General features: G+C 40.4%; 1 pseudogene; it reads right to left on the bottom strand.

The window, feature by feature from the left end:
- Positions 1-490: 490 nt before the first annotated feature.
- On the bottom strand, positions 491-8,462 carry LOC129669869 (protein UXT-like; annotated as a pseudogene).
- Between the last annotated feature and the right edge of the window lie 211 nt (positions 8,463-8,673).

Below are 8,673 nucleotides of genomic sequence, written 5' to 3'. Positions count from 1 at the left end.
AGAGCACAGAGGCTCTTGCTTGGACTAGCCTATGCCAAGCTGCAGCCACAGCCCTGGGAGGCTAGTCTGTGTTGTTTCAGTCACTGAGCATGGAGGCTCGTGCTTGGGTGAACCTCTGCCACCTCCACCTAGCATGGGGGCCCATGCTTGGGGCAGAGGCCACTGATGGCCATCTCTGCTGAGCAGGGAGACCAGTGTTTGGGGCAAAGGAAAGCACAGGGGATTGACTATTCACCACTCTCTTTACAAATATCTATGAAAAAGAATTAAAGTGAATGGGGGGATAGTCAAGTTTCACAAAGTGACAAAAAAGGGCAAAGCATAAAGTCAGGTGGAAAACACAATTTGGAAGTAAGATGCTTAAAATGTTTTAGAGGTTCTGTAGAGAAGATGGGTCTTCTAGTAACTTTGGTCTCTAGGGCACTTAGTCAATCAGTGAGTTAGAGGGAAAAGAAAGGCTATGTGATTCCAAGGCATTCAAGCTCTTTAATATTGGAGGATGAGAAGAAGCAGTCAGTGGGAAGATGGCTCTGGGAAATTCTGCAGGTTTTGTAGTTCTCTAAGTCCCTCTCGCATCATGTGGATATGGGCCTTGATATTCACAGAGTCCTTGGTGAAGCTGTCGCTGAGCTCTGAAAGAAGAAAACTCTTTCAGTCAATGAACTTGAGAGCTTCAGCCAGTGTCAACTCCAGGAAAAACAAACAAAAAAAAAAAAAAACAACAACAACAACAACAAAAAACATATCCCAGGCCCACATAGGTGCGTGAAGTATCTGGGAAAAGTGTGTCAAGGAAGAAGTTACAGCCCAAGTCCACCTGCATATACAATTCTGAGTGATTGGTTTCCTGGAGTCGCTCAATAACATTTCACAGTTGAAGGTATATGGAAAGCTGCTCGTATACCTTGTCTTGATATTCCAGCACTTTCTTCAAGTCTCGTTGCAGGATGTCACTAATAAAAGCCTAGTACCACAGCATTTTCCCCCGTGCAGTATCCAAGGTTCTCTGTTTCAGGGGTGTCACCATAATGAGCTCCTTCATTAGACCCACCCACACTCACTGTTAGTATGATCCCAATAGAGTTTTTTTTCTTTTAATTTTATTTTTCTTTTTAGTTACATTTTGTTAACTCTGTGTCCCAGCTGTATCCCGCTCCCTCATTCCCTCCCCAACCCCACACTCCCTCCCTGGTCTCCTCCCTGCCCCTTTCAAGTCCAGTGATAGGGGAGGACCTCCTCCCCTTTCATTTGACCCTGTTTTATCAGGTATCTTCAGGACTGGCTGCAAAGTCCTCCTCTGTGGTCTAACAGGACTGCTCCTCCCCTTGGGGGGAGAAGTCAAAGAGCCTGCCCTTGAGATCCTGTTAGAAATAGTCCTTGTTCCCCTTATTTTGGAAAATTACTTGGTTACTGAGCTACCATGGGCCACATCCGAGCAGAAGTTCTATGTTATATCCATAGATGGTCCTTGGTTGAGTGTCAGTCTCAGAAAAGACCCTGTGCCCAGATATATTTGGTCCTTGTAGAGCTCCTATGCTTTCCATATCATACTAACTCCCCTTCTTTCATTTGATTCCCTGCACTCTGCCGAGGGTTTGGTTATGAGTCTTAGTGTCTGCTTTGAAACACTGCTAGGTAGAGTTTTTCAGATGCCTTTTGCTGTAGACTCCTGTCATACATTCAATGCACATCCCATTTGTCTTTCTAAATGAGGATTGACCATCTTCACGCAAGTCCACTTTCTTGAATATCTTCTTTAGGTGTGTAGATTTCATTATGTTTATCATATCTTATAGGTCTATATAAGCGAGTATATACCATGTTTGTCTTTTTCCTACTGGGATACTTCACTCAGAATGATCTTTTCTAGATCCCACCACTTGCCTGCAAATTTCATGATTTCCTCATTTTGATTGCTAAGTAGTATTCCATTGTGTAAAAATACCACAATTTCTGTATCCATTCCTCCGTTGATGGATATCTGGGTTGTTTCCAGGTTCTGGCTATTACAAATAAAGCTGCTACAAACATGGTTGAACAAATGTCCTTGTTATGTACTTGAGCAAATTTTGGGTATATAACTAGGAGTGGTATGGCTGGATCTTGAGGTAGCACTAACCCTAGTTGTCTGAGAAAGCGCCAGATTGACTTCCAAAGTGGTTGTACCAGTTTACATTCTCACCAGCAATGGAGGAGGGTTCCCTTTTCTCCACAACCTCTCCAGCATGTGCTATCACTTGAGTTTTTCGTCTTGGCTATTCTGATGGGTATAAGGTGAAATCTCAGGGTCGTTTTGATTTGCATTTCCCTAATGGCTAAAGAGATTGAGCATTTCTTTAAGTGTTTCTCTGCCATTAGATGTTCCTCTTTCAAGAATTCTCTGTTTAGCTCTGTTCCCCATTTTTTTTTTGTTGATTTTTTTTGTTGATTTTCTGCTTCTTTAGTTCTTTATATATAATGGATATTAGCTCTCTGTCAGATAAAGAGTCGGTGAAGATTCGTTCCCAATCTGTAGGCTGTCTTTTTGTTTTGATGACAGTGTCTTTTGCTTTACAGAAGCTTTTCAGTTTCATGAGGTCCCATTTATTGATTGTTGCTCTTAGAGCCTGTGCTATTGGTGTTCTGTTCAGGAAGTTTTCTCCTGTACCAATGAGTTCTAGGGTATTCCCCACTTTTTTTCTAGCCGATTTAATGTGTCTGGTTTTATGTTGAGGTCTTTGATCCACTTGGACTTCAGTTTTGTGCAGGGTGATAAGTATGGATCTATTTTCATTTTTCTGCATGTAGACATCCAGTTAGTCCAGCACCATTTGTTGAAGATGCTGTCTTTTTTCCATTGAATGGATTTGGTTTCTTTGTCAAATATTGAGTATTCATAGGTGAGTGGGTTTATTTCTGGGTCTTCTATGCGGTTCCATTGATCCTCCTTTCTGTTTCTATGCCAATACGATGCAGTTTTTATTACTGTTGTCCTGTAGTACAGCTTGAGATTGGGGATGGAGATACCTCCAGATGATCTGTTGTTCTACAGGATCATTTTGGAGATTCTGGGTTTTTTGTTTCTCCATATGAAGCTTTTTTTTCAAGGTCTGTAAAGAATTGAGTTGGTATTTTGATCGGAATTGCATTGAATCTTGAGATTGCTTTCGGCAGTATGGCCATTTTCACAATGTTAATCCTACCAATCCATGACCACGGGAGATCTTTCCATCCTCTGATATCTTCTTTGAATTCTTTCTTCAGAGACTTGAAGTTTTTCTCAAACAGGTCTTTCACTCACTTGGTTAGCGTCCCACCAAGGTACTTTATGTTATTAGTGGCTATTGTGAAGGGTGTTGTTTCCCTAATTTCTTTCTCGGCCTTTTTGTCTTTGGTATTCAGGAGGGCTTCTGATTTTTTTGAGTTGATTTTGTATCCTGCCATTTTGCTGAAGGTGTTTATCAGCTGAAGGAGTTCTCTTTTTGAATTTTTGGGGTCGCTCATCTATACTATCATATCATCTGCAAATAGTGACACTTTGACCTCTTCCTTTCCGATTTGTATTCCCTTGATCTCCTTTAGTTGTCTTATTGCTCTGGCTAGGACTTCAAGTACTATGTTGAAGAGATATGGAAACAATGGGCAGCCTTGTCTTGTCCCTAATTTCAGTGGGATTGATTTAAGTTTCTCTCCATTGAGTTTGATGTTGGCTATAGGCTTGCTGTATATTGCCTTTATTATCTTTAGGTATGTGCCTTGTATTTCTGATCTCTGCAAGACTTTAAACTTGAATGGGTGTTGAACATTGTTAAATGCTTTTTCAGCGTCTAAGGAGATGTTCATGTGGTTTTTCTCTTTCAGTTTGTTTATGTGGTGGATTACATTGATGGATTTCCGTATGTTGAACCACCCTTGCATGCCTGGGATGAAGCCTACTTGGTCATGGTGGATGATATCTTTGATGTGTTCTTGGATTCAATTTGCAAGTATTTTATTGAGTATTTTTGCATCAATGTCCATAAGAGAGATAGGTCTGATGTTCTCTTTTTTGATGGATCTTTGTGTGGTTTAGGTATCAAGGTGATTGTGGCTTCATAGAATGAGTTTGGTAGTGTTCCTTCTGTTTCTATTTTGTGGAATAGTTTGAGGAGAATTGGTGTTAGCACTTCTTTGAAGGTCTTGTAGAATTCGGCGCTGAAGCCATCTGATCCAGGGCTTTTTTTGGAGGGGAGACTGTTAATGACTGCTTCAATTTCCTTGGGAGATATAGGGCTATTCAGTCTTTCTACCTGATCTTGACTTAATTTTGGTAGATGGAATCTGTCAAGAAAGTTATCCATTTCATTTAGATTTTCAAATTTTGTGGAATATAATCTTTTGTAGTATGACCAAATAATCATTTGGATTCCTCAGTGTCTGTATTTATGTCTCTATTTTCCTTTCTGATTTTGCTGATTTGGATATTTTCTGTCTGCTTTTTAGTTAGTTTGGCTAAGGATTTGTCTATCTTGTTCATTTTCTCAAAGAACCAGCTTTTTGTTTCATTGATTCTTTGGATAGTTTTATTTGTTTCTAATTAACTGATTTCAGCCCTGAGTTCGATTATTTCCAGCAGTCTGCTCCTCTTGGGTGTATCTGCTTCTTTTATTTCTAGGGTTTTCAGTTGGGCCATTAAGTTGTTTGTATGTGATGTTACAGATTTCTTCTTGTAGGCACTTAGTGCTATAAAATATCCTCTGAGCACTGTTTTCAATGTGTCCCATAAATTTGGGTATGTTGTGCCTTCATTTTCATTGAATTATAGGACGTCTTTAATTTCTTTCTTTATTTCTTCCTTAACCCAGCTGTCATTGAGTAGTAAGTTGTTCAGTTTCCATTTGCGTGTCGGTTTTTTGTTGTTTCTGTTGTTGTTGATGTCCAGCTTTAGTCCATGGTGGTCAGATAGTATACAAGGGATTATTTCAATCCTTTTGTATGTGTTGAGGCTTGCTTTGTGACCCACTATATGGTCTATTTTGGAGAAGGTTCCATGAGGTGCTGAAAAGAAGGTGTACTCTTTTGAGTTTGGGTGAAAAGATTTGTAGACTTCTATTAGGTCCATTTGATTTAGGGATTCTGTGAGTGCTTTTATTTCCCTATTTGGTGTCTGTCTAATTGACCTATCCCTTGGTGAGAGTGGAGTGTTGAAGTCTCCCACTATTAGGGTATTAGGATCAATGTATGATTTAAGCTTTAATAATGTTTCATTTACGAATGTAGGTGCTCTTGTATTGGGGGCATAGATATTCAAGATTGTGATGTCCTCTTGGTGGATTTTTCCTTTGTTGAGAATATAGTGGCCCTCCTTATCTTTTTTGATTAACTTTGGATGAAAGTCTATTTTATTAGATATTAGAATGGCTACTCCAGCTTGTTTTCTGGAACCATTTGCTTGAAAAACATTTTTCCAGCCCTTTACTCTGAGGTAGTGTTTATCTTTGTTGCATAGGTGTGTTTCTTGGATGCAACAGAATGTTGGATCCTGTTTCCGTAACCATTCTTTTAGCCTGTGTCTTTTTATTGGCGAGTTGAGTCCATTGATATTGATAGATAATAGTGACCAACGCATGTTAGTTCCTTTTGTAATGGAGTCGGTGATCTTACCCTGTTTCATTGCTTGTTTTCTTTTCATTTTTGTTGGGATATTATCTGTATGCCCTGTTTTCTTGTGTGAAGTTGTTTTTGTTGGATTGGAATTTTCCTTCTAGTATCTTCTGTAGGGTTGGTTTGCTGTATAGATATTGCATAAATTTAATTTTGTCATGGAATATTTTGTTTTCTCCATCTATGTTGATTGAAAGCTTTGCAGGGTATAGTAGTCTGGGTTGACATTTGTGATCTCTTAGAGTCTCCATGATACTTGCCCAGGCCCTTCTGGCTTTCATAGTTTCTGATGAGAAGTCCTGTGTGATCCTGATAGGTCTACCTTCATATGTTACTTGGCCTTTTTCCCTTGTTCCTTTAATATCTCTTCTTTTTCTGTAGATTTAGTGTTTTGACTATGATGTGACATGATGTGTTTCTTTTCTGGTCTAGTCTATTTGGTGTTCTGTAGGCCTCTTGTATATTTATGGACATCTCTTTCTTTAAGTTGGAAAAATTTTCTCTAGGATCTTCGTTGTTGTTCAGGTTATTTAGGTGTATAGATTTTAGTATGTTTTTCCTACATAATATGGCCAATATCCACTTATAAGTGAGTACATACCCTCTGTGTCTTTCTGCTTCTGGGTTACCTCACTCAAGATGATCTTTTCTAGTTCACATCATTTTCCTGAAATTTTCATGATTTACTTGTTTTTATAGCTGAGTAGTTTTCCATTGTGTAAATGTACCACAATTTCTGTATCAATTCCTCCACTGAGGGACATCTTGGTTGTTTCCATGTTCTGGATATTATGAATAGAGCTACTGAGAATATGATTGAGCAAATGTCCTTGTTGTATACTTGAGCATCTTTTGGATATAAGCCTAGGTAGTATAGTTGGATCTTGAGGTAACACTATTCCTAATTTTCTGAGAAAGTGGCAGAATGATTTCCAAAATGATTGTACAAGTTTACATTCCCATCAGCAATGGAAGAGGGTTCCCTTTTCCATACATCTTCTCCACTTGAGCTTTATTTTATTTATTTATTTTTTATTTTAGCCATTCCGATGGGTATAAGGTGAAATCTCAGGGTCGTTTTTTTAAATTATTTTTTATATTAGTTACAGTTTATTTACTTTGTATCCCAGTTATAGCCCCCTCCCTCATTCCCTCCCAATCCCACCCTCCCTCCCTCATCTCTTCCATGCTCCACTCTAAGTCCACTGATAGGGGACGTACTCCTCCCCTTCCATCTGACCCTAGCTTAGCAGGTCTCTCCAGGACTGGTGGCAATATTCTCCTCTGTGGCCTAGCAAGGCTGCTTCTCTCTCGAGGAGGGGGTAGTCAAAGAGCTAGCTATTGAGTTCATGTCAGAAACAGTCCCTGTTCCCTTACTAGGCCACCCCCTTGGTTACTGAACCACCATGGGCTACATCTGAGCAGGGCTTCTAGGTTATATCCATGCATGGTCCTTGGTTGGAGAAACAGTCTCAGAAAAGAACCCTGTGCCCAGATGGATTTGGTCTTTATGGAGCTCCTATCCTTTCCATGTCATACTAACTCTTCCATCTTTCATATGATTCCCTGCACTCTGCCCAAGGATTTGTGATGAGTCTCAGCATCAGCTCTGATACACTGCTAGGTAGAGTCTTTCAGAGGCCCTCTGCAGTAGGCTCCTGTCCTGTTACTTGTTTTCTGCTACTTCCAATCTTCATCCTCGGGTCCTCTTTCTTGTTTATGTTCTTTAGGTGTACAGATTTTAGTATGTTTATCCCATCTAGTACCCACCCACTTATAACTGAGTATATACCATGTAAGTCTTTCTCCTTCTGGGATAACTCACTCAGGATGATCTTTCTAGATCCAACCATTTGTCTGTAAATTTTATGATTTCCCTGTTTTTAATTGCTGAGTAGTATTCCATTGTGAAAAAGTACTGCAATCTCTGTATCCATTCCTCCATTGATGGACATCTGGGTTGTTTCCAGGTTCTAGCTATTATAAATAAAGCTGCTACGAACATGGTTGATTCAGCATCATTTTTATTTGCATCTCACTGATGATTAAGGATTTTGAGCATTTCCTTTTTTTTATTAATTACACTTTATTCATTTTGTATCCCCCATAAGCCCCTCCCTCCTCCCTTCCCAATCCCATCCTCCCTCCCCTTTCTGCATGCATGCCACTCCCCAAGTCCTCTGATAGGGGAGGTTCTCCTCTCCTTTCTGGTCTTAGTCTATCAGTTCTCATCAAAAGTGGCTGCATCATCCTCTACTGTGGCCTGGTAAGGCTGCTCCCCCCTCAGGGGGAGGTGATCAAAGAGCAGGCCAATCAGATTATGTCAGAGGCAGTCCCTCTTCCCATTACTAGGTAACCCACTTGGACACTGAACTGCTATGGGCTACATCTGTGCAGGGGTTCTAGGTTATCTCCATGAATAGTCCTTGGTTGGAGTGTGAGTCTCTGGGAAGTTCCCTGTGTTCAAATTTTCTTGTTCTGTTACTCTCCTTGTGGAGAACCTGTCCTCATTTTTTTAATAGAGGAAAGGGTTTAGTCATCTAATGATTCCAGGTCACTGTCCATCATTGAGGGAAGTCAAGGTAAAATCTTTTTTTATTGTTTTTCTTATTAGTTACATTTTATTAACTCTGTATCCCAGCTGTATCCCACTCCTTCATTCCCTCCCAATCTTACCCTCCCTCCCTCATCTTCACCCTGCTCCTTTCCAAGTCCACTGAATGGGGAGGACCTCCTTCCCTTTCATCTGACCCTGTTTTATCAGGTATCTTCAGGACTGGCTGCAAAGTTCTCCTCTGTGGCCTAGCAGAACTGTTCCTCCCTTGGGGGGTGGGGAGGTCAAAGAGCCTGCCATTGAGTTCTTGTCAGAAATAGTCCCTGTTCCCCTTACTAGGGAAAAAAAACATTGGTTATTGAGCTACCATGGGCTACATCCGAGCATAGGTTCTAGGTTATATCCATACATGGTCCTTGGTGGAATATAAGTATCAGAAAAGACCCCTGTGCCCAGATATATTTGGTCCTTGTGGAGCTCCTCTCCTCTCCACATCC

This window comes from Psammomys obesus, unplaced genomic scaffold, assembly GCF_907164565.1.
Source record: "Psammomys obesus unplaced genomic scaffold, mPsaObe1.curated_primary_1811, whole genome shotgun sequence".
NCBI lineage: Eukaryota > Metazoa > Chordata > Mammalia > Rodentia > Muridae > Psammomys > Psammomys obesus.
Note: the sequence above shows the minus strand (reverse complement) of the source record. Positions and strands in the feature narration are given on the sequence as shown.